At 44.6% G+C, this 25,874-nt stretch overlaps 1 protein-coding gene across 1 annotated transcript in view; it reads left to right on the top strand.

Annotated features, from left to right (window-relative positions):
- LOC138493192 (kyphoscoliosis peptidase-like) overlaps positions 1-25,874 on the top strand; it is a 540,186-nt gene that overhangs the window by 149,215 nt on the left and 365,097 nt on the right. The gene's annotated exons all lie outside the window — the stretch shown is intronic.

The raw sequence follows: 25,874 nt of genomic DNA, 5'->3' as shown, positions 1-25,874 counted from the left end.
ACAGCATTGCATTTCACAGAGAATATACTTTCTCATAGCATATTGCAGGAGGTATATTGAAAATCCTGATAGTCGCTCTAGATATTTTTTATGGTCTGCTGATAAGGCTGGACAAAGAACCACTAGATGTCTGAGTGTCTCATTTTCGTTTGGATTTTTACAGAATTTACATGTTCTTGAGATATGTGGTGACTTTGTCCTTCCTGTAATTTCACGAGTCAGCCAGATATTTAGCCTAAAATGCAAAAACATTGTTCGTTTTTTTTTTAGCAGGGAAATCGTACAAGACATGGTTCAGGACTATTCATACTCTTGGTTTCAAAATTATTTTCCTTAAAGAGTTTGTATTGCATGCCTTGTAAGGGAGGTCAGTAGGATGGTTATTTGTGCTAAGGCCAAGGTAGCAGTACTCATCAATTACTTCTGCTTTACTCCCATAAAGGCACCAATTACATTGATCTGCTGTTTAGACCGCAGATTAATATTTTTGTTTTTTCCACATTTATAATCAAGGCGTTATCATTAGCATAGTTTTCAAGAGCCGAAAGGATATTTTGCAAGGCTTTAGGCATTTTTGAAAGCAAGACTAAATCGTCCGCATAGAGTAGCCACGGTAATACATGGTGCCCAATTTTGGGGGATCCGAAATGACTGCCTTTAGATGTTGACCATTGTCTGCTATATAGAAGTTGAACAAGGATGGTGCTAAAATGCATCCTTGTTTTAACCCTCTGTAGGTGGGTTTAGACTTAGATAAGATACCATTGGGTGACAATCGAATTTGTACTGTTGTGTCCGTATGGAGTTGTGAAACCAGGGCTCGTATATGAGGACAGCAGTTTACTCTTTGGAGTTTGTCAAACTACCTACTTAGTGTGTAAACCATGACTGTTGAGAATCCATAGTATCAACATATTGACAGAAGTCCCTAAACCTCCCAAACAGTAAATCCTGTTTGGTATACATTAAAAAGATTGCTTTCCTTGACCCAAACAGTAAAGTCTCTCAGCAACATGGGATATCTAATAGGGCAATAGTCCAATAGTTGCTAGGGCACTCATGAGCACCTTTCTTAAATATGGACAATAATGGATCTCTTCCAGGTTGGAGGAAGTTGTCTTTGAGTAATGACCCTGGAGAAGATGGTGTATATACCAGAGCCCATTTATCTGGATGGTTTTTAAGAATTTGATTAGTAAGGTCATCAGGACCAGGGGTACGAGAGATGTTCTGTTTTATTTATTTGCTGCAATATATCATCTTTATCAAAGTGCAAATTATCATTAGTGGTCCAAACACATGCATTCTCAGCTAGCTCCTGATTACAACATGCGTTTAGCTCTTGGTAATGTTGTACCCACATTCCTCGGGAACAGAGTTAATCTGATAAGTGATTTGTCCGACTTGGTATGAGGCATTTAGCAATTTCCAAATTTGAGCACTGTTTTTAGATGCTATTGTCATAAGCATCTGTTCAGATTGCCTCTGATAAATGACTGTCAGTTGGGATTTGAGCCAATTCTTAAATTTGGTTTTCAATGTCCTAGAGGCAATGGGCCTAGCGGTCATAGGCAAATGAAACAGGAGTCTTAGCTCTTTACGCGGTTCTGTTTTTGATTGTTTATTTCTTGATCAAAGAATTAGTTGTCTCGAAAAATCTGTCTTTAATTCAGCAATGGTTGCGATTCAAACAGGCTCATGGCTACTACATAAAGACCTTCAATTTTTATTAGTTTTTTATTCAAATAACACAGGGCATCACAAAAGCATTGTTCTAAGTCTGTCACTAGAGGTGCTGACCATCGAAATTTATTGCGCCCACTTGAAATATTAAGACTGGGTGCATAATAGTCCGAGTCATGTGGAGCCCTAGTATAGTGCCATTTCATGGCCAGGAGATCTTGATCGCTATGTGTTTGTGCGAGTACCTGAAAATCTGTTATGATGTTTAACATGCTTCGATGTACAAATATGTAGCCAATGATGGCAGATTGGTTTCCAAGGTTCCATGTTGGTTTTTGTGGGATATCACTATGAGAGACCCATTGAGCATATAACATTTGCTCTCTTGCATGATTTCAAGCCACATTTGATTATACTCGTTTATAATAGGCAAAGCGCCATCAAAACAATGTATATTTAGGTTGCCAGCTATTATAGTATATGAAATTGTATATCATGCATAATCAATTCTAGCATTTTGTGAAGATATTGGTGGGGTGTGCCTGTACTTCCTCTCTCTATATGGTAGAGGAGAGGCACAGAGGACCCCAGCCAAGATTCTCAATAAGGTAGCAATGGACGAGCAATCAAGGCCTAGCTTCTCGGGAGGTGATGCAGGCTGGTTCTTAAGTACAGTTTAGTCCCCGAAACCCCAAAAAGGAATGTCCACACACTGTATTACTGAAAACACAGTCTTTATATAATTAATATTCAAAGGTATGTACATGATCACAATAACGCACTTTGTACTCGGAAATCAACAATGATAAATATATACAATTCTAAAGTGGTACCACCAATGTTATCAAATCTCATTAAAGTGCATCAACTGTACGGTTAAAATGTCACACAGATCAATAACGAGGAAACCAGCAATAGAGATAGGAAGGAACGTAAGATGGTTGAAACAATAGGTAGATTTCTGATTTCTGGCCCCTACCACTAGGCACAGTTCTGTGTGGAGATCCCCCCACCTGGGCAACCTCTAAAATAAAGATATATAGCACAAGCCCAATCCATATATTGTTCACTAGTCTTATGTCCTCCTATTAAGGTTTTACCTCCCCAATGTAACTGGTGGAGTAGAGTTCTTCGAAGACGCGTCGAAGGATCCTTCTTGAGTGACTCCCTTTAAAGCAGGAACCACGGATAGTCGAGAGGCGTCAAAGATGGTGAACTTGTCATCGACGGCGGCGATGAGAAGTTCAAGGGTGCCGAGACCCCGATGTCGATCCAGGCGGTGCTCGTCAGCGACGTCCTGCAAGGATGAGGTGTGCGGGGCACCTCAGCGATGGATTGTTCAGGACCGCAAAGAGTTTCAGAAGAACTGTGGCCTAACAAGGGCGTCAAGTCGTCAAAGTCTTTGTGGCCTTCAGGTGGCGGGAAACCCACCGGTGGATTCTCCTTGGGGCGTTGGTCGTCCTCAACTTTCTCCGGCGGGACAAAGCGGTCGATGTTGCGGACAAGGGAGTCCTTGGATTCAAATGTTCTTAGGCAAAGGAGCGGGCGGCTGTGGTCGTCGGCGGCACGGCGTCAAGTGGTCCCCACGGCTGGGCAACACAACTTCGACGGGCCTCCAGCGGTTACACAAACCTGCGAACCCTGGTCGACGGCAATAGACTTCGACAGCGGCGAAGTCCAGGTGCTTTGCTTCGTTCTCCTCAGCGGTCCCGTCTCGGGTCGACAGCCTTTCGAGGGTCTGATATCCAGGGAGCTTCGGCGAAGGTTAGCAGTGCTCGATGGTCCCTCGGAGCACGGGAAGAGGGCGCCTTACCAGGTCCTCTCTCGGATCAGTCTTCATCCGATTCGGCAGCTTTCAGATCAGGTCGAAGCAAATGCAACAGCAAGTCTTCGTCTTCCAGCTGGGCATCGACGATCAGCAGTTCCAGTTACTCTTAAAGTGTAGACACAGCTTCTGAACGCTTCTGAACAATTTCCAGTGGTGAGAGGTCCCAAGATATACTTTCTTGTCTCTCATCCACACTGCTGGGTCACTCTCAGCAGCCAATCATACAGAAGGGCACTCATGCAGTCAGTCAGCCATTCAGGCACACAATGCATTCAGGGCATCCTCCTCCCTCTCAGATACTCACAACAAGGAATGTGTATTGGGACAAGTGTCCAGCCATTCAACACTACACACTGCATTCAGGCCAGTTTCGGGCAGGGCTGTCTCAGTCTTTGTCTCTCATACCAGAAACCAGACAGCCACAACAAGAGGTGCATATTGGTCACACACTTCATTCACCCAGGTCCCACACACAGGAGGTACCCACAACATACAGTCACTGGGAAGGCTCCAGCTATTCTGGCCGGGCCTTCACAACAACACCTTATATGGAACTTCCACCCAACATAAACTAAGAAAAGTGTCTAAATTTAATGACACTCCCGTCCCCTGCACACCATTCAAGCTGAAATAAATCAGTCAATACAGTACTTGTATTTTCAAAAATATATAATTCTGAATGATCAGAAAAAAGTGAAAGTAAATGTACTTTAAAATTAGCAATTGGATTTATACAAACATTAATTAATTTCACATATGGCCATCATAAAAAGCAAAAAGAAAACAGAAACAAAAATTATGTTCTTTTGCTGCGTTGTGATTTCCAGCTCTACGCGTTTCGTGGAAACTCCCCTTCTTCAGGAGCAATACAAATCTGCAATTACATATATAAATACAGTTAATCATCACCTTTACATCTGTTGAAAGATCAAGACAACTTTAGACATAGTAACAACCACAGTTAATTACAATTTATACAAAGTGACTAATATTTAAAAAAAAAAGGCTCATTCCCTGTGTATTTTTACTCAATGGCTGGTGAACCGTGGTTCCAACAATGATGTGACTCCAAAAAGAAGAACTAAAAGAAAAATTCTAATGACAGTAAAAAACAAAAATCTAATCTGTCCCAATATATACTCTATTTCAAAATATCTAATGTCAGAGTAGTCAAAGAATGTCCACAGTCATCTCTAATCCCTAAAGAGTCCCAGCAGGGTGTCAAATAACGTCCCAAGATCATACTAGCTAATCAGGAAACAAAAAACCTCAAGTAGTCACCTTTCAGTGGTCTTGCTGTCAGACCCAATTGCATAGATGTGGTAGTGGGACATGAGGAAGCTGGATGGGCAGTTGCAGCGTTCACAAGCTCATTTCTCTGTTGTTCGATAGTGAGGAAATTAAATTCGTGCATGAGAGGAGGACGAATTATTTGACTATTTGCACATTTTTCTAGTTTTGTTTTTGATGCTAAGACTAGTTGTGAAATAGGCATGTCTTCCAATGAAATATTGTCATTATTCATTTGCTAAACTTCAGATACTAGAGCGTTGAGTGGTTCATAATTCATCACAGGCATTATAGTGGATTTAAAGGACTTGGATGAATTATCCTCCACCATTGCTTTCCGCACCTTTGCCATTTTTGCAAATTTTTTAGAAATTAATTTAGATGTTTTATGAATCTGCTTATTTGGCATTGACAGGGATTGAATGAAGTTGCGTGATCTCCTTGAGAGGATTTAGCCGGGTAGGCGGGGTCTTTTGATTTTTAGACTTTTTTGTAAATAGTGCAGGCTGTCTAGCAGCCTTAGTACTTGTAAAGATGAGATACAGCAGGCTAGAGAAGTTGGTTATCTTTAAATCTATATCTTGCACAGATTCTTGTAATGTGATACTTTTTTTTGTAGCGGTTTGGTTAGATTTCTAATACCATTGTGAGGAGAAGATCTCGACTGTTCTGCACTATTAGCTTCAACTATAATCAGAGCACCGTCATGTGAGGTGTTATGCATATGATGATAGGTTATTTATAACACGCTTAATACCCAGAGGTTTCTAAGCGCAGACCCGGTGATCGGACCTGTGTTGCTCCGTGTCGCCTTGCTTCCAAGGCGAGCACGCTGCCCCTGAGCTATCCTCCTGAAACAAAGCTGGGGTAGTCAAGGGGCACAGCATTGGGCCCTGAGGCTCTATTAGAAGCACACTCTCTTGTGTGTATTGTTTGTTTCTGTTTGTTTCTTTAAGGTCTTTTTCATGAAGAGCTAAATATACGTGTGGCACCATTTTCTATCTGAGCGTTCAAAAGCGTCATCAGCAAATCATTATTCTTGAGTATTTCCTCCTGCAAGGTTTCATATAATTTGCTCAACGAGATCAATGCTGTGTTCATCGCCCCCAGGGTGACTTCCAAGAGTGGAGGGGCTGATTGTTTAAGAAAAGATAATCAACAAAGTGTAAGATTTGCAAAGGAAATAGAAAAAGGTGAAGATGAGGATGAAATGGAAAACATGATAGGTGACTGGGATAAGGCAGAAAGCTGAATTGTAGCTTGGGGGGGGGGTGAGTAGGAATGTCATCACTAATTGCTACGGGGGAAAGAGCTAGTTCAGGGAGACAGGCTACGTTTCTGTCATCAGGTATGGGTGCACAAACTAAAGCCTCAAGTTCAGTTACATTTGCACACACCAAACATTCCGCTCACATTCCGGCCCCTTTGATTGGTGTCAGTTGGCATTGTTTTCTAATGGATTGTAGAATGTTATGCTGGTCTATCATTTTGGGAGCCTGCATGGAATCGATTCTGGCAATATGACAGTCATGTGCACCATTGGTGTTTTGATTGTGAACCTGCGCCACAGTGATGATCGGCCCGCCTTGATTATTTACCTCATTGCGGCTTGTTTCATTTCATGAATATGTGGTACTGGCAATTGGAACGGTAATTCCCCGCCCGAGCATGGAGTCGGGACAAGACATATAAGGTTGTAAAACAGCTTCTGAATTAGGGCAATCTCGTTTTGAAGATGATTAGCAAGATTGGTAGAGGAGACTAGCGCTGGGATTAAGAGCGTGGTACAACCATTTGACTGAAATCCCAGTGCTGCATTTGTAGTAACTGAGTCTGCAAATTCAATTAGTACATTATCAGAACTGTCAGAAACAGGGAGCCTCTCAGCCGACTATGTGTTATATTGGCTCTGCTCGGCTAAAGGATTCGCCAGGTTTGTTTTTACTTTACAGAACTCATGTATGTCTGTAATCCAGGAGTTGGATGGCTTGCATGAGCATGATGGTAAATGACAAGTTAGCGATTTCGACCCCACATTATTCGTCGCTTTTTTTAGCCATTTCTGCCTTTCTTGCATTCAGTGCAGCAGAATTCAAGATTATCACAATAAAAGACAGGTAGAAATGAAACAGAAATACATCACCATTAGCGTTTCACTAACATTCATCATCTCTGACAAGCCTTCGCTGGGAATCACCAGGGTAGGAGAGAGAATCCTTTGCTAACAGGAACAGGCTAACAGAAGCATGTCTTTCCCTCCAAATCCCTGCACTTGCGCGATCTGAATGACACAAGGCCTGGTAAATTGTTTTGTCCTCCGTCTGTTTCCTCCCTTGTCTTGTCACGCCTAGAAACACTTGTGCACAGGCACGTTATAAATGCCTTATCATATCACATCAAATGTAATCCAGCAGTTTTCCATAGATGTTTACTGTCAGTAGAACCCCACAGCTGTGAGGCCGTTGCAACTACCAGACTCCACTAAATTTGTAAATAATCTCTGGTTTCTCATGAGAAGTTAACAGACCTTGCTCTTGGCTGCTAAAAGAATGCAAAACAAGCTTTGTCTGAACACATAAACAAACTGTCTTTCTATGGCTCTAGCAAACACACATTATGCTCAGAAATGGGCCTCTTTAAACTTGAGGTCAAATGTTCATGTGTGTTCACAGAATGCATTTCGCTTAGACTTCTTCTTGGAATCAAAGGTTACATTTTTTTTAAATGCACTACATCATCTTGTATGGATCCTCCCCTCATCTCTTATGTCCTCATTTTCTCCCCTCTCTTATTCTGATGTTTCATTCTTTATCTCTAAATCCCACCCTACTGCTGTGCCTGCTGACCCACTCCCTCTTTTTTAATTCCCATTGTCTATCCACCCTACTTCCCTATCTTGATACTGTTTTTAATTCCTCGCTCATTACATTTACATTTCCGTCTTTCTTTTAACATGCCTCTATTCTTTCTATTCTAAAAAGGCCTAGTCTTGGCCCATCCCTCCCCTCCAACCTTTGCCCTATTTCACTTCTTCCCTTTCTTTCTAAACTGCTTGAACGTTTTGTTGATTCTCACATCTCTAGTTTTGTAAATCATAACTCACTTCTTTCGCTCTTTCAATCTGGCTTCCAGGCCTATCACTCAACTGAAACTGCTCTTCTTGCTATCTCTGATTCTCTTCTATCTTTTCACTATTCTAAATGTTCTTCCCTCTTAGTTCTTCTTGATCTGTCACCCACGTTTGACATGGTCGGCATTCGATTCATCTTTCTTCTATTCATCAACTTGCTTTTTGTGATTCTGTTCTTGACTGGTTTTGCCCCTATCTGCCTTACTGTTCCTTTTCTTTTTCCTGGGCTGGCCACTCGTCTCCTGTTTTTACCCCTTTCCCACAGGGTGCCCCAAGATTCTGTTCTAGGCAAACTATTGTTCTCCCTTTATACCACTCCTCTTGCCTCTATTATCTTTTGCTTTGGCTTTTCTTATCATTTTTAAGCTGATGACTCCCAGATTCTTCTATCCTTTTCTTCTTTCTCTGACTCTATCCACTCTACTCTCTCTGCCTGCTTGCTCTCTATCCAATTCTGGATGTCTAACCACTACTTGTATCTCAGACCTTCTAAGACTGAAGTACATTTCTTCTTAGCTTCTACCCTCTTTGTGACTCTTCCTCCTCCATCTATTTGATATGGCCCTTCTTCAACTCCTATCTTTCTTCCCTTATCTCATTTTATTCCCCCTTGCACTTTTTGGTCTCAGTCGCCTTATCTCTTATCTGTTCCTTACGCTCCATGCACTTCCTCCCATTTCCGTTCTTTGTCTTTACTTGCACCTTTGGCACTGGAATATTCACCCTCTATCTCTCCGCTCTTTACCTTCACTGCGCCTTTTCAAATCTTTTTGATATGTTCAGTTGATACTCAGCAGATTATGCACAGCTTTGTTTCTTTGTAAAGTGATTAGGTGTTAAGCGCTATAGAAATAAAATGAAAAATACAAATGTAAAATGTGGTATGTTCCATGTATTTGCAGCACAATTTTCATTGAAAGGGAATGATTGAGAAGTCACCAGAAGCAACTAGTTGACAGCCAACTGTGTCTTTAAGGAAAGACTCAGGAATAAATTGCTATTCACAACGTTGAATGTTCTATTGTAAACCTGATCTGGTAGATGGCACATGCATTCATAGAAAACTTCAAAATTTCTAACTTGAATTATCTGCTTAGAGTATACTTTAATCCTCTAACCACCCGAACATGTGAATTTCCATCTGCTAGCGCATTGGATTAACCAGAGGAAAATGTTTGGGAACACACAGTATACTTGGCCCTATGAAATATTGAGCTGCAGCACAGGTAAACCCCATCATAAATGTTGTAACATAAAAATAAAGAGATATTGTAAAAAGGGTCGTATATGAAAAAACACTGACTGCTCTGCTCAAATAATATGTGCTTTGTAGAGGCATTGGCTAATATTTGTCCTGGCAATGGAATACACAGAATGCTGTCAAATGCATCAATGCTCCTCAGGATATTGCTCACAGGCAGTGTCTCTGGACTACAGTGCTATGCACAATTCCATGTCAAAAGATAAAGCACAAATAAGACTACAAAAATATCGACCTAAAAGTAAATGTTTCATAAATAAAATTATTGTTTTTATTAATTCACATGTGCTGTGCACTCATTCAAAACAAGTTCCCTTCATAGCACAGTGAAACAGAGACAAGACTGATGCGCGAGTTAGTTAGTTAGCCGAGGTAAAGAGAAAAGTCTTAAGTCTTTGCAAAACCAGAGTTCATTTTATTCATTTTGAAGGTAATTCTGGAGGTTTTTCCACATCTTCAGGGCAGGAACTGCGAGCCAACGGACTGCAAGTCTGACTTTTCTGAAGGTTGGCACCTGGAAGAAAATGGAAACAGTAGAGCACAGTGGCCTGCCTGGGCAATATTTCTCAAAGGGGTCTTGCAGGTTGGTGAATGCAGTTCTGTGAATGGTTTTAGGGCTAGTATAGAGGGCCTCATTACGAGAAGCGCGGTAAAAACGGGGTCATTACCGGCATGGAGGTAAGAGCAGGTCCGTGCTTGTATGATGCCGCTAATAGCGGGTGATTACGAGTGCGCAAGCCCCCATGCCGGTAATGGCCATACTGGCATGCCGCAAAAGGCCCTCCATCCCCCAGATAGCGGCATCACGGGACACGCCCATACCGGAACCCCTAAATACCGACCTGGTAATACCAACATGCTAATACCGGGCTCGTAAAACCGGACCCGGAAATAACGTCATTGCATCAGAACGGGAAATTGGCCGTCGCCCATCTTTAAAAACACAATCCATTGCAATCCTCCAAAACCACCAGTCTATTCATGTTGTGCTGTGCTGAAAAACCCTGCGGATGTCCAAGGCCACCCGGAAGTCGACCCCCCGGCAGCGGAAACAGCGTTTCTCTGATGCAGAGCTAAATATGCTGGCGGACACTCTGGCTGCACATGCAGACATAATGAAAGCCAATGACATGAAGCGTGATGCCCAGATGAGGAAAAAGGAAATCTGGCAGGAGGTTGCCCGGAAGGTGTCGGCCGTGGGGACCACCCTACGTACTGTGCGTGACTGCCGCAAGAGGTGGGACGACCTCCGCTTGAGGGTGAGAAACATCCTGTCAAGCAACAGGAGGGCGGCCATGGCGACAGGCGGGGGTCTCCACTCAACTGCAAAGCTGATTCCCTGTGGGAGACTGCCAGCACATTCATCGTTCCTGAGTCGATTGAGGGATTTGGAGTGATGTAGATGGGTGCGGCACCATCCCCAGAAGGTGAGTGACCCTGCAAATGCCTGTAGGGTACATCATGACGTAGCACAATTGACATGAAAGTGAGACTAGGCAAGGCAATGCATGTCCTTACACCCACATCAACATATTCAAGTTCAGATTGCGGCCCAAACCCTGCCACACTGAAATGCATGCTGAGTGCCAATCCCATAACCAACACACGGGCAACACACCAGGACCGTGCCCATGTAACCCATCACACAAACCCCATATTAACGGCATGACACCTGCCATGCAGTGATTGCCAATATGCCCCCTCAGACAACCAAATGCCACACACCTGTAAGACATGGATGCATGAATGTATGAATATTGAACAGAACAATTGTATGCTGCTGGCATGTGAGACCATCACTGATGACCTGTATCTCTTCTAACCCCCAGGCACTGATGAGGAAGATGCCAGTCACGAAAGGACCGCAAGGGCTTCAACAACACGCCATAAGACAAGGGCCACCGCCACCACCACACCCCAGCCAGACAAACAGGCCAGACCCAGAGGCAGTATGCCTAACCGGGTGGAAAGCCAGACAACAACACCTGCTGCCAGTGTGCCTGACACACATCAGTACCAGCAGCACACACCCACAACAGTCGGAGGGGTGTCCCTTCCTGCGCCACCCACCGCCGGGGATGTTTTGGATGCCAATGTGGACCCCGAGGGAGTCACAGTAGTGACTTCTATACCCACCCCAAGCCCTCTGCCCACCCTCCACCCCATATGGGGCCCTACAGCAGTGATGATCCCTGCCTCCATGAATCTGACCTGAGGGATTCAGACCTGTGCCCCTTCGAGGAGGACAGAACCCAGGATGTAGGCCCCGTGCATGCGCCATCCACCACTCCAGCTCCAACCACTCCAGCTCCCACCACTCCGGCTCCCACAAACACCCTGGAGGGTGGAGGCACGACAAGAGGCAATGCTGGAACTCCTGCGGCAGTATATTGCCCATGGGGAGGAGACAAGATGGGGCATTGCAACTGCCATTGCGGGGACCACAGCGCCCATCGCAGCGAAAACAGCTGCCGTGAATGCGCCGGCTGTGCTCATGAGGGACTGTCTGGGGGCAGTAACCCAAGTCCTAACTTCCATCCTGCTCCATATGCAGCGGCCACGCCTTGGAGCAGGCGTGGAACCTGCCTCGGACACATCCACTGCCACAACACCTGCATCCTCAGTCCCCGCAAGCCCTGTGCGGCTGACCCAGAGGAGTGAATGGCACTTAGAGATGCCACCCCGGACAACAAAAAGTCCAGGAAGTAGAGTGCCCAGAGAATGGGAGTGGGACACATGGTTGTGGGTGAAGGGAACCATTTCATGGAGTACATTTGGGGACCTTTGGCATTTGTAGGGTGGGTTAGGGAGTTCACTGGGGGTTTTTGGGGTTTGTAGGGTGGGTTAGGGAGTTTACTGGAGGTTTTGGGGGTTTGTAGGGTGGGTTAGGGAGTTCAATGGGGGTTTTTGGGGTTTGTAGGGTGCGTTAGGGAGTTCACTGGGGGTTGGGAGGGAGTGGGCACATTTTTCCCTGTTTGAAAAAATACACCCGTTGTGTGCAAAAAAATTAAATGGCTGGACATTGTTCATTTTGTGTATATCCATTTAATGTGTGATGGTGTTCAGTGGCCAACTCCCAACAATCCCAGTATGCATGTCCACATGGAGCCAGTGTGTTACTGACACATGTCTATCATAGTCCCTGTGGTTCAGAAGTATTCGTGAATCAGTGCTTGGCGTACAACATGGCCATCCCGTGCATCACGTACTGGCAGGGGGGCTACTTCACCTCCGTCTCCATCCTCATCATCCTCACCCGGGGCATGCATGTCAATGTCAGGTGGCAGTGGTACATTTCTCCGGACGCACATGTTGTGCATCATGACACAGGCCATGGTGATCTTTGCCACCTTCTCAGGACTATATAGGAGTGCCCCACCAGACCTGCTTAGGCAGCGGAAACGCACCTTCAACAGGCCAAAGGTCTGCTCAATCACAACACGGGTACGGGTGTGCACACAATTGTACTCCTCTTCATGGCTGTTCTGCGGGTTCCGCACAGGAGTAAGTAGCCACGGCCTCAAGGGATATCCTCCATTACCTGAAAGCAAATACAAATAGGTGTGTGTCACTCTGAGCTGTCACCTTCAGGAAGCAGTCATGTCCGCAGCTATTTGGCGTGGACATGCACATGTCCCTGTACGTATGCAAAATTGTTACCTAGATGCATACTATACTATTATGAGGTGTGGTAGTCTGGATGGCGTTCAATAGATGATCACGGTGTAATGATGCATGCTGAGATGTATGTACTGATGTAGTACGACAATGTTTAGCCTCGCATTCATGCTGTGTATTCTACACTGTGCATGGTCACACTAGCCACTTTGGCACAGTTGCAATCCTGTTCAGTCATGCATTGCTTGCCATCACCATGGTGGCCTGGTTGTGCCTCTTACTTGTTGTCATCGATATGCATAATTGGTAAAATGTGTGCCAGTGATGTGTCATGTTCCGTTTGGGAGGTTCAGGTCAGGAGTGTTTAGCTCTGCATGCATTCTCCAGTCACTGACAATTGCCACCCAGGTGGAGTATGCACCCCCCCTTTCCCACCCAGGTCGAGTGTGCATCCCCCCCTTTCACACCCAGGTGGAGTATGCATCCCCCTCCTTTCCCACCCAGGTGGAGTATGCATCCCCCCCTTTCCTACCCAGGTGGAGTATGCATCCCTTCACATCAGTGCCCCAAAGCACTGCCATGGGCCGGTTGGGCAACTCACCAAGTAGCCAGGCACGTGGTCCAGCATGTCGCTCCATGTGACGGGTTAGCGTTGAGTTGCGCAGCACCATGGCATCATGTGTTGATCCTGGAAATCGGGCGCAGCAATGTGTGATGATCTTGCTGGAGTCACATACCATTTGCACATTGATGCAGTAGTATTGCTTGCGATTGCGGTACACTGCCTCTATGGCATGGGGGACTACCATTTGAACATGGGTGCAGTCCAGGGCACCAACACAATTGTGAATGCCTACCAATGCATGGAAGCCTACTTTGGTGTCAGCTATCTCCTGGGCAGTCCATGGTATGGATATGTGGGTGCTTGCATGCTTTAGGTGGGCATCCAGCACTTGGTTCAACATGCGTGAAAAATGTCGTTGTGAAATGCCATGCAGCTGCCCCACTGTGTGTTGATAGGTGCCTGTGGCCAGGAAGTGGAGAATAGACACCACCTTTAGTAGCGGGGGGATGGCAGTGCGTATTTTTATGAGGCTGGCAATGTCTTTGTGTATCAGGTCCACTATGGTGGTGATGGTGTCCCGGTCCAACCGGTACAGGGTGTGGATCTGCTCAGGGGTTAGGTTGAATGGCCTGGGTCTGATGCGAGGGATTGGTGGCTGCCTACGAGGCACTGCTGGCTGCACTGGTGGTAATTGCTGGGCCTGTCTCACCCTCCTTCTCCTCCTGCGTCTCCTCTGTGCTGCCTGTTGTTGCTGCTGTAGTTGTTGTTGTAGTTGGTGTTGTTGCTGTTGTTGTAGCAGTATTGGCATGTTCTCCAGCGCCATGATTGCAACAGCTAGTGATAGCATTTTGGTGTTGGAAAGGGTGTGGTGTGTGGGTCTGCTCATTTTATACTGGCCCAGCCTCCATTGACTCCACCTGTGGGGATTGTGTGCACCTGTGGCAATTGGCTTGATTGCTGTTTGCGGGTGGTCCGCGATGCCTGTATGGCCGGCATCGTGCAGCCCGTGATTACCAGCTTCTCGATGCCGGTATTTGCATGTCCACGTGGGTTGGGATGTCTTCCTATTACCGGCATGCCGGTATTTGCTCCACGAAGGGGCACGTGCACGCGCCCATGCCGCTATTAGTGGCACCGTTATTTAGGGTGCCGCTAATAGCGGGTTGCCGGGTCATAATACACCGGAGCGGTAAGCGATGCCGGTAATCCTTTACCGGCATCGTTTTTCCCTTACTGCCAACCTCGTAATGAGGCCCAGAGAGTTTTAAACAAGAAGCCGGATAGATGGGAAGCAAGTACATATTTTTCTTGGCTGACTGGCATGGTCAAGGATGCGCAGTTGGAAGATGAGCCTGGCTGCTTTGTTTTGAATTAACATAGTTAAGCCTGGGAGGAATGATGGCTTGTGGTGAATAGGTAGAAAATATAGAATGTTTCTTGCAAGTCTGTGGTGATAGTTGCAGTTTCTGACCACTTTTTTTAACCTGTCTGGTCGGGATTATTTGTTGTGGAAAATTAGTCCAAGGTTTTGGGTGACAGTTGGTAGGTTTGAAGCCGTACAAAGTCCTTTAGGCCAGATGAGCAAATGACACAAGGGTGTTGAAAGCCTAGTATGAGAATTTCAGATGTGTTCCCATTCAAGACGGTTTATTTTTCTTCATCCATCTCCTAATATCTTTGAGGCAGTTAGGGATAATGGGCAGGCAGGACATGTCACATGACTCATTGAGTGTCATGTGGGCAAACTATGAATCTACTCCTAAACTTCTAATCAGGTTGACAAGTGGGTGCAAGCATAAAAAAAGGGTGGAAGAAGACAGGCTGATCCCTGGGGTACCCTACCGTAACGGATGTGTGAAAGTGAAATTAAACAATCCAACCGTGCCTGTGGCAATCTGCAGTCAAGGAAGGAGGTGATCCAATCTAGGGCAAGACCTGAGATATTGAACCAGCAACAAAGGCAAGTGATGAAGATGACCTGATTAATTACATCCAGCACTGCCAACAGGTCGAGAAGGACTAGGAGAACAGGCTGTGAGGTATTTTGTTGCTTTCAAGTTTGCAATTCTGTCTTAGATTTGGTTCAATAGCATCATTAAACTATTAATTTGACATTGGTTGAAAGGAATGGCAAGTTTCAATTTGGTGTGGGCTACAGATTTTAAGGTTTTACTTAGTAGTAATAGTGGCAAGTTAGTTGGGCTGAGTTTGCATGTTGCCTTTGTGGATTGGGTTAAAAGATGTGAGAAGAGGTTTTTGGCATGGTAGCCCGCTTTAGCCTGTAAATCATACGGGAGCAAGTTTAAGACATGTGCAGCGTGGACAGGCTGGGATATTGAAGGCGACCAGGAAGTCATCAAATATGAATTGAATGTGGCCATGAGGTGATGGATCTCCAGGTTGAGAGTGAAGATCAAGAGAATGACCTTTCTAATCTTTGGGGCCACTCACATGTATAATAGGCTAAGAACTTCTGTAGCTAGAAGGCGGTTAGGCTCTTTGGCCCATATATTGAATTCAGCAATGTTTTACCTAAGAATACTGAGGTTGCAGACTTCTGTGGTGACGCAGAGAGAGTTCTGAGAAGAAGGCAGAATTGTGTTTTGGTGGTCCGTCAATCACATTTAGAATCAAGGCAACTTTTTGATCTGGCAGATTTTTGGTGGCAAGTTGTATTTGTATTTATTTATTTATAGAGGGCTTACGCCTAAGAAAATGAACAAAGATAAAATGGACGGTAAAAAAAAGAAAGTCCATGTCTGATAATAAATTACAAAAGGCATTTAAAAAGGTGAGGAAAGAAGGCTGGTTTTGAGTCCAGTACGTAGCACAGGTAAAGTAGAAGAGTAGCAAACTAAAATGGGCAGAGAGTTTCAATACTTATGAGTGAGGAGTGAGAAGGAGTGCAATTGGGATGGGGCACAGGGAGTCTTAGGCACATTTAAGAAAAAGGAGAGATCGGAATCAGAGAGAATGAGGAAGGGCATAGGAAGAAATGGAAGACGAGAAATGAGGTGGAGAAAGCCCATAAGGACATTTGAAAACAATGCATAAGACATTTAAAAGAAGATAAGCCTCAAACAAAAGCCAGTAGAGTGGGAGAAGGGCCGATGAGATAGAAGAGAGAACAGGAAGAGAAAGAAGAAAGAGAATGGAGAGATGAAAAACTGAGTGGAGTGGGAATAGCTGGTATTTGGGAAGACTGAGGAGTAATGAGAAGCAGTAAAAAAGGCAAGAAATAATAAAAGCGAAAATAAGGGGTTTTGTAGCAGAAAAAGTCAAATGATGACAAATTTTGCAGATGTTGTGCAAGTGGAACTGATAGTCATGGGCCGTAGCCTTAGTAGGATGGGAAAAAGATAGAGTAGAGTCAATGAGTACACTCAATTTCCGTGTAGAGTCAGAGAAGGGTAACAGGACCAGCAAGCAGAGAAAGAAAGAGAGATAGAGGAAGACGAAGGGAAGAAAAGCGCTTCAGTATTTGAAGAGTTGAAATGAAGAACGCAAGAATGCATCCAATGTTGGGTGGCAAGCAGACAAGAGGACAGAGAAGTGTGGAGAGAGTCAGTGCATTTAGAGAAGGAAAAGAAGAGTTGGTTGTTGTTGGCATAACAGTGAAACCAACACCCAAATTTTGAGATAAACTCAGAGAGAGGAGAAATGTAACAGGAGAAAAGGAGGGGACCAAGGCAGCGCCTTGTGGGACAGTGTATTGAAGCTGGAGAAAAGGGGAAGAAGAGCCAGAACATGAAACTGAAAAGGTGTGGTTAAAGAGAGAGGAAGAAAACCAGAGAAGAACAGAGTCAGAAAAACCCATGGAAAAGAGAGAAGAAAGAAGTGGAGAATGTTCAACTGTGTCAAAAGCAGCAGAGAGATCGAATAGAATGAGTACTATGGAGTGTTTCTGACAGTAAGAAGAGAGCTGATGGCATATCTCGGTCAAGTGCATTAGACGAAAGTCAGATTGGTGAAGGGGAAGGAGTGAATGTGAATAGCGGTAGTCAGAAATGTGATATTCGATGCCGCACTCAAGAAGTTTAGAAAGAACAGGGAGAAGGGAGGTGGAGTGATGGTTAGCAGGAAGAGAGGGATCCAGAGAGGGTTTTTCAAAATGAGGATTGTAATAGCATGTGTGAAACTAGATGGAAACACAGATGAAGAAAGGCAAAAGTTAATAAAGGAAGAGAGATACGGGGTAAGAGATGTCAAAACTTTAGGGATATGAGATGAAGGCAGAAGCTTATCGGGAGAAGCCGTAGGGTGAGCTCTAGAAAAACATTTAGCATTGTCAGCATCAGTAATGGGAGTAAAAGAGGATAAAGATTGTTGAGGAGAAGAGGAAGGAGAGCATGGAGTGGACAAGGGGGTTGCAGGGAGCATAGCCAAAGAACTTGGGATGGAAAATAGTTGAAGAAGTCAGGGGAAGGGGGAGAGAGCAGACAATAAACTAACTGAAAAATACTACGAGGGTGAGGAGAGTAAGGTTTAATAGGTTCCGGGAAAGAGTGTTTTTTAGACAAGAAGAGCAGACACATAGGAGGAGTGAATATAGGAGAATCCGGAGGGAGTGAAGTGCGGGTGAGAGTCATGGTTGAGATGGTTTCTTGGAAGGCATAAAGGTATGCAGAGGATGGAGGCGGTCTATGGTGGATGAGAGAGATGAGGACAGAATGGCTACATCTTTGTCCAGAGCACAAGATGAGAAGTTAGACAAAAGTGGCTACAAAGAAGTGACAAAAGGTAGAAAAGGTAGAGGGTCAAAGTTCTTTACATTACGACAGAAACATGAAGATTGATTAATGGGGGTTAGGAATTGATGGGGAGAAAGAGAGTAACGCAGAATAAGGGAGATGTAAGTGAGTAGCCAAGATAGTGGAGGTGGAAGCAAAGGAGGAGAAGACTGGATTGAGCATAGAACCAGAAATATCAGATGCAGGGGAAGGTAGCGGAAAAAGATCATAGAAAAGGAAAGCAGGGGAAGAAGAAGGCAGGAGAAATTAGTAAATGAAAGATGGAGGTTAAAATTGCCTAGAATAAAAAAGGGTAGGGCGAGGGGAGAATAGACGTCATCCCAGAATGAGGATAAGGGGACAATAAATAATAAGAAAAAAAGTGAGAGTATTTGGCCTAAATATGGAACAGAAACGGTATTCCAAGCAGCAGAATTACGAGATAGTAGAAGGAGGAAGCGTGAAACAATATGCCAGTATCGCCGCCAGTCCTGTGAGGATGAGGGGAATGAGAAAAGGAAGTAAATAGAGTACAAAAGGAAGAAGCGATGAGATTTAGGCGGAGGAGATTAAAGTTTCGGTAATACAAAAGAAGTGAAGATGAGAATGAAAAAGACAATGACAATAGAGTGAGTCTTATTACAGATAAAACAAGCAGTTGAGTAAACCAAGAGAGAGAAGGGGTGACATTAGAAGGAGAGGTGGAAATATGATTATTAAGATTGCGGGTACCCAAGTTGAGGGAGGGGAAGAAGAGCAGGGAGTCAAATGGGCAAGCATAGGCATGACTATATTGAGAATGAAAAGGTAGAGAATGGATCGAGAAGGAAAAGAGAAATACTTTAAGGAAGAGTGCAAAGAACGCCAATGGTTATGATGAGTTTGCATAGAAGAAGAGGAGGATAGCATAGTAAGAAGTGAAAGACAGATAGAAAGAAGGGCATACAAGTCCAACAGGTCCAAACGGATAAAGTAGGGCTGAGGAAGCAGCACCCTGGAGAATGGCTGCCCTGAGAAAGGGATGCCCAGGACGGGGACGCCCAGCCAAGTGGAAATATGTTGGAAGAGGAGGTAAGGTGGCAGAGACTAACAGCCTGGCTGGCGCAGGGCCCTCTGTCGAGGCCATTAGGGAATCAGGGAGAGAGAGCGCCTAGCCAGTAGGGCAGGTGAAGCACCTTCATTTTGAGACATATCAGCAGCAGCAGTCCGGATGCTTGAAGAAGGTACATTTTCTGTTGAGGAGTATTGCTCTGAGTATGCAGGAACACTAATGGCAATGCCTCCTTCTGTGCACTCCCGGCTGTTACTACTAATTGTAATTAAGGTATATGATGCCAAAGAACTGCAACAGTTTTTTCTCTGAAAATTAGATTTCAGTGAGGGATATGAAATCCAGGTTGTAATCTGCACCAACGATTTCAGGAGAAGTGAATTGTTGCCAGCTTGGAGTTGATAAATCAGGACTTAGCTACATGGCTTGTTTGCTAGTAGAATGGCGATACAGGGTAGGTGTTACAAAGATATGGTTTTGCCAATCCTTGTGGCAGGATATTTGACTGACAAATCTTGTTGTAGTATGAGCATCAGGAATACCATGGAAAGAGCAGGGAGATTTGATAACCACGACTGAATGCTCAGCCGGCTAGGAGGTGGCCTGGAGCTACTGCATGCAATTCTGCGGCAAAGTCTGAGTGTTGTGATTTGAGATCGCTGTGGTCATTCAGCAGTCAGAGACTTATTTAATTGTTTATTTATACATTTGTATAGTGCACTTAACCCATGGGTGTCTAGGCGCTAGTTACAGTGTAGTATGTCACAGAGAGTTAGCAGGATGAATTTTGCTAATGAAATAGGAAGGTTTTTAGTCTCTTATGGAACACAGTGTCGGAGGGTTCCGATCTCAAGGCAGGAGGAACGGCGTTTCTCAGCATAGCTGCAGAGACAGGGAAGCTGCAGACTCCGGCTTTAGCCTGCTTGAATCTAGGCGTACATAAGCAGTTAGCGTAAGCAGTCTGAGTTGGCCTGGCCATGGCTGGTTTGGACAGTCTCTCGGACAGGTATCTCAGCCTGTGTTGTCAAGGAAGCAGTGTGCGCTGGTGAGGATCTTAAATTTGATCCATTCTCGGACTTGGAGCCAGTGTGCTGCATTTCTGGCTTTGGTGATGTGGTCACATTTGTTCAGCCCCAGTGCAGCTCTCTGGGTGGTATTTTGGATTGTTTGTAATTTGTTCAGGTTTTCGCTCTGAGGTGCCACCCAGGAGGGTGTTACAATAATACTGTTTTACTCTAATAATGGCCCTGGCAATGTCAGGTAGTTGTTAGTTGGCAGAAAGGGACGGCTCGCATTGATAAGTTTGGTTGTAAATGCAGCCGAGGAGGCAGTGGCATTGACGTGCCGGGATAGTGTGAGCGTGGCATCGAGATGGAAGCCAATCATTTAGATAAATGACGAGATTTGAAGGGGTGGCTGTCAATGGAAAAAAGCTGGTAGTCTGGGCAGAGCTTGGCGAGGTGTGATGGTTTGTCGACAAGAAGGAGTTCTGTTTTCTCATCGTTGAGACACAAGTAGTGGGAGGCCATCCAGCCTTGGATGGTTTCGTAAATGGCATTGATTTTGTGGGGGTCCTGGTCATGATCACCAGTGAGGGAGATGAGGATCTGAGTATCGTCGGCGTAATTTGTATAATTGATCTTGAGAGAATCAAAGAGGAGTTTAGTATAGATGTTGTAGAGAGTGGGGGAGATACAGGAGCCTTGGGGAACTCCACAGGTGATAGCTGTCGGGGTGGATGAGTGGTTATTGGCAAAGACTCATGATATGCGGTTGGACAGGAAGGATGCAACACATTTTGCAGCATCTGGAGAGAAGGAGGCAGTGGCGGTAAGGGTTCTACGTTATTTCGCTGCAGTATTTTTCATTGCAGGTTTTTTCATTGTCGTTTTTTTCGAAAAACTCAGCGTTTTTTTTTTTGGGGGGTGACCCCCTTAAGCCCCCCCTTTTTGTTGTATTCCCTTACACCCACAAACATATATTACATTTTTTAACCCCCTCCCAAAAAACGAAATAAAAACAGCGATGAAAAAATATGCGATGAAAAATACTGCGGTGAAATGCGTGTATACCGTGGTAAGAGGATGGCAGAGGATGGAGTCAAAGGCTGTGGATAGGTCCAAAAGCATGAAGAGAGAGAGGCTACCAGAGTCTCTGGCATCGTCCAACTGGATATTGAGGTCAATGAGTGCCGACTCAGTTTCATGGCCAGGGCAGAAGCCTGATTGACGAGGGCTTAGATTGTGATGTTGTTCAAGGTGTTGTTGAATTTGGAGGTAAGCAGCCCGTTCTATGACCTTCAGGAGGAAGGGAACTGGGTTGATAGGCTGTTAGTTGGTTTATTTGTATGTGTATTTATTTTGTTTATATAGCGCTTTCATCCAAAGCGCTTAGGGATGGAGGTGTCAATAGAAGGCTTCTCGAGGAGGCGAGAGATCCATGATTCTTTTAGCGAGTGTGAGACAGAGCAGGAGGCAATTTGCAGTACTGGGAGGTTTGTGCACTCTTTGATAAGGGGTGTCCGGCAGATGTCTGCTTTACATCTAAATGGTTTGAGACCCTTAGGGTTGTTAGTGACTTCTGTCATTGTGATTGGGTGGAAGCTGAAAAAGGGAGTGGATTGCGGGTGAGGGCTGGTAATGGTCTGGGAGGTGGTGTTGATGTTGGTTAATTTGAGCTGGATCTTGCTTTGTAGACCAGCTGTTTTATCCAGGAGAGCTTCCTGGACATCATTGCACCGGGTATCGTTTTTGGTGACCGTAGAGGGGGGTGAGACAGGGCATTCTAGTTCCTGTAGAATGGCAAATAGTTTAGAGGAGTTGGATTTAGCATTGGCGATCCAGGATGCTTAGGCCTTTTAGATAGCTTTTTTGAATGTTCTGGCAAGTATGGTGAAGCAAGATTTGTTTGATTCCGTTGGGCATAGGTGCCAGGTGCGTCCCCTAGTGCATTTGTCTGCCCAGAGGGCAAGGAGCTCAGGCGAGAACCAGGAATTGGTTTGAGTGGCTCATTTAGGAGTGCATTTTTTGAGAGGGGCAAGTTTGTCAATGGCTGCATTGAGGGTAGAGTTGTAGTGGTTGACTAAACTGTCAACATTGAGACCATTTGAGGGAAGACCTGCTTTTCGGAGCAGGGGCCAAAGAATGTCACTGGTGAATTTGCAGGTGCAGGGAGAGATGACAGGGGAGAGTGGTTGGGAGGGGGGCATGCCTGGTCGGGGGATGGGATGGTGAATGTGCTGAGGTGATGATCGGTCCAGTCACCGGGGGTGTTGAAGAGTAGGGTTATGTCACAGTTGTGATCAAGTGCCCAGTCCAGAGTGCGCCCGTGAGCGTGTATTTTTCACAATTTTTTGAGGGAGGTTTAGGGTGGAGGTAGCACTGTCCAGGGATGTGGCATCTTTGTCAAGGGAGCCAGCATAGTTGAGGTTAAGGTCCCCTAGTGCAATGACTTTGGAATTGGTTTTTAGGGTGCTCATGAGTAGTTGGGTGAGGTCATCTACAAAAGTGGAGTGTGGGCCATGAGGGCAGTAGACGATGTTTATTGTGATCGTGGTGGTTGGTGATAGGGACAGCTTGACTGAGAACAGCTGGCAATTAGGGAGGGGTGTGGAGGCTAGGTCTCAGATGGGAAAGATGTCTTTGTAAAGAAGAGCAACACTGCCACTTTTCTGTGCAATCAGGCCATTGCAGGGAATTGCGTAGTTGGGTGGAACGGCAATGGGAAGGGGCGGGCCGGCGCCGTCATCCCCTGTCGGCACCATTTAGTTACAGCAGCAGGGTCAAGTGTCAGGAAGTTCTACGAGAGCCAGTTGAGGACCGATTATTCTTATTATATATTTGTATATATTTTTATAGCATAAACCTAACTCAGGAGCAACAGATACTGCACAGGTAATAGAGCAAAACACTGGTAGAAAGAATGTAACAGTTGATTAGGTAAATATTTGTAATCATTATCACAATACAGTATACGGATGGGTGTGTGCACAATGTAGTGATAATCTAGGTTACATCAAGCTATTGTTGGAAGAGCCAGGTCTTCAGTTATTTCTTAAACTGAAGGAGACTTGGAGCAGTCTGGATTGCTCCGGGGCAAAGTTCCACAGGACTGGAGAATAGCCTGAAAAGTCCTTTCGCATTGTGCAAGCCTGGTGATGATAATGAAATAGGTATAGCCTTGTTAAGGTTGGGATCACCTTAAGTTAAGACAGGCCAGGTAGTAGGTGCCAGAAGGGATTCTATGACTCTACCTGGAAAATGGTGGATCCAAATGGTGCAGAAGTCCTATGAACAAAATGCCCATGTGTTGAGCAAGCAGATCGGTTGTCAACCATCTGAGGCCACTGTTTAACACATGCCTGGTCAAGAATGGCGTTGCGTGTCTTCTGACTGAGATGGATTGTTACTGGTTTACAATGTTATTATTAGGGGCACAGTCTTGTTTTCAGAATTCATTCACTGTGCTGTTTCCAGTGTCTGCTACCACATCTGGCCAGAGTGCACAGCCCCTGCGGCAATTATTTCCAGAAAATATCTAATTGTTTTCAATATTCCTGCACGGTACCTTTATTCCCTGCCTGGGCGCTGTAGCTCAGTGCTCTGCAAATTAGTGACTTTCGGCTTCCAATACAAAAGAGGATGGGCTTATCAGTGGTACCTGTAAGCCACTACACACATATTATAAATACTGTAAAAATTCCCTGCCAAAAAACACCTTACACGCATGTAAACATATTAATTTTCTAGCAATAACACTGGAAATACATTTACAGTGTCTTCATTCAAAAATCTACAAAGATGTTTTTAAATTGCAGCCTTAAAAAGGGTAATCACTGCACACCCTCTTCGTCTGCAGGATCCCCTCTGCTTCCCTGCCCATAAAACTGCCAGGGCTCCCCTTCTATGATATAAAATTTGATATTTTGAACTCCTTACATGTGCATTCTGTAAAATTCTATGCTATTACTAGTGATCTGTGCTGAAGTAAATGGCATCAGTATATTTTGCAGTGTAATAAAGTAGTCATGATGGTTATCTATTGAAATTAAGAGAGTTTTTAACACAGTACAGCTTGCAAGGTAATTCACAACTCTAAAAACATATCACTTGAAATCATCCAAAGTAATATTAAAGAATGACATTATCTGTGGAATTTTCTAAAATGTTTCTTGTGAAAAGCTGCCTATTCATTTTTCATTGGTCCGTTCAGTTAAAATGGTCAGTCTGTACAGGATTCTGCACTATGGTCGCTGGTGGTGATCTTGAGAGACTCGGAAGGCGTTGTTAACGGGCCAAAGGCCTCAACACAGTAAGTAAACAAAACTAGCAAATGGAAAGGTCTTTGCAACCATGAAGTAAAAGTGCCACGCCCCTGAGAAGTGCGATGTCCCCTCTTTCTAGGATGGCAGTGAAATCATTTAGCCTAACTAGGTGCAGGCTTTCCCCAGTCCCATTCCCAGAAATATGTAGTGCCAAGCCTCTTTCTCTTTTCTGGCCTACGCCTGTTTGTTGCCACTCATTCCGGATGCTCTGTTACATTTCTTCCAGTAGTTGTAAGTAGCTGGAGCGAGGAGTTTATTTTACCAACTGCTAGTCTCCAGCTCCCTTTTACAGCATCTGGGTTATACCCCAGGGCTTCCTTCGCCTTTTTCTCTTTCTCTTAACCTTTCTGTTCTGATCTCATTGCTATTTCTGTCTGGTGCTGCCCAGGGCCAACCTGTTCTGTCGGAACCTTCCTGTTCTGGCTCTCTTCCATTAAACCTGCTTCAGTTGCTGTGCCTTCCTTCTTGGTGGTTGCATCACCATGCACTAGATTTGACAGCTGGATGGCCATTAGGCTCAACTCTGGAGTTGGAAAATGCAGAAATCCCTGAAATTGATAAAAGATTGCCACCTACCAGAGCAGTTATTACAGCCATCTGTGTGAGGTTACCTGCAAATGGGAAACAGGGTATATGGCACTTATAGTATTCACATCTCTAATGAGCCCAGAAATTAGGCCTATCAGGGAAACTTTGATAAACTATTAGAACAAAGGATTATCAGTGCTGACCAAAAGACACAACTTAGGACTGTGGTTTCAGTGTGAACAATTCAAATTGCTTTAGACTGTAATGAAGGCTCTAAAGAAATGGGTGCACTGCTGAGCAAAAAATGGGAATTTGATATCAAGTTTATAACGGCCATATCCGGACTCCAAATGATCAAGTATGTTTTTGTGGCAGAATTAATAATACCGGATTTCTAACAGGTAGACCCTCAAGATCAACACTACAATGCCTTATTCAGGGCAAAGCTATTGCTCCCATAAAGCTCTAACAACCTTTACATTCACTGATTTCAAGTTCTAAATTAATTGTGTAATATTTTGGAATTAAAAAAGATTGTGGCATGTGCTAATACAGTACAGTTTTTGTTATGCAGCATCACCCATTACCTGCAGCAGAACCACTCTGGTTAAATAAATGCTAGATAATAATGCTTACAGGCTGGTTAACAGAGTGCCAGGTTGGTATTATGTGACTAAACAGACCAAAAGGCCATGAAGCTTTGGCATTGTGTATTTTTGCTCTATTTTCCGGGTCTCTATGATTTGGCTATTCCACTATTTACTTGCCATACTATTTACATTATTATTAAATATCCTTTTATTGGATACCATTCGTAAGGCTGTCAGAAGGTAATGTAGGGTAGCCATAACTTGCTTTGCCCAATGA

This window comes from Ambystoma mexicanum, chromosome 10 (genome assembly GCF_040938575.1).
Source record: "Ambystoma mexicanum isolate Mex_15411 chromosome 10, UKY_AmexF1_1, whole genome shotgun sequence".
NCBI classification, from domain to species: domain Eukaryota; kingdom Metazoa; phylum Chordata; class Amphibia; order Caudata; family Ambystomatidae; genus Ambystoma; species Ambystoma mexicanum.
The sequence above is the reverse complement of the archived record's forward strand: the minus strand, read 5'-3'. Positions and strand labels throughout refer to the sequence as shown.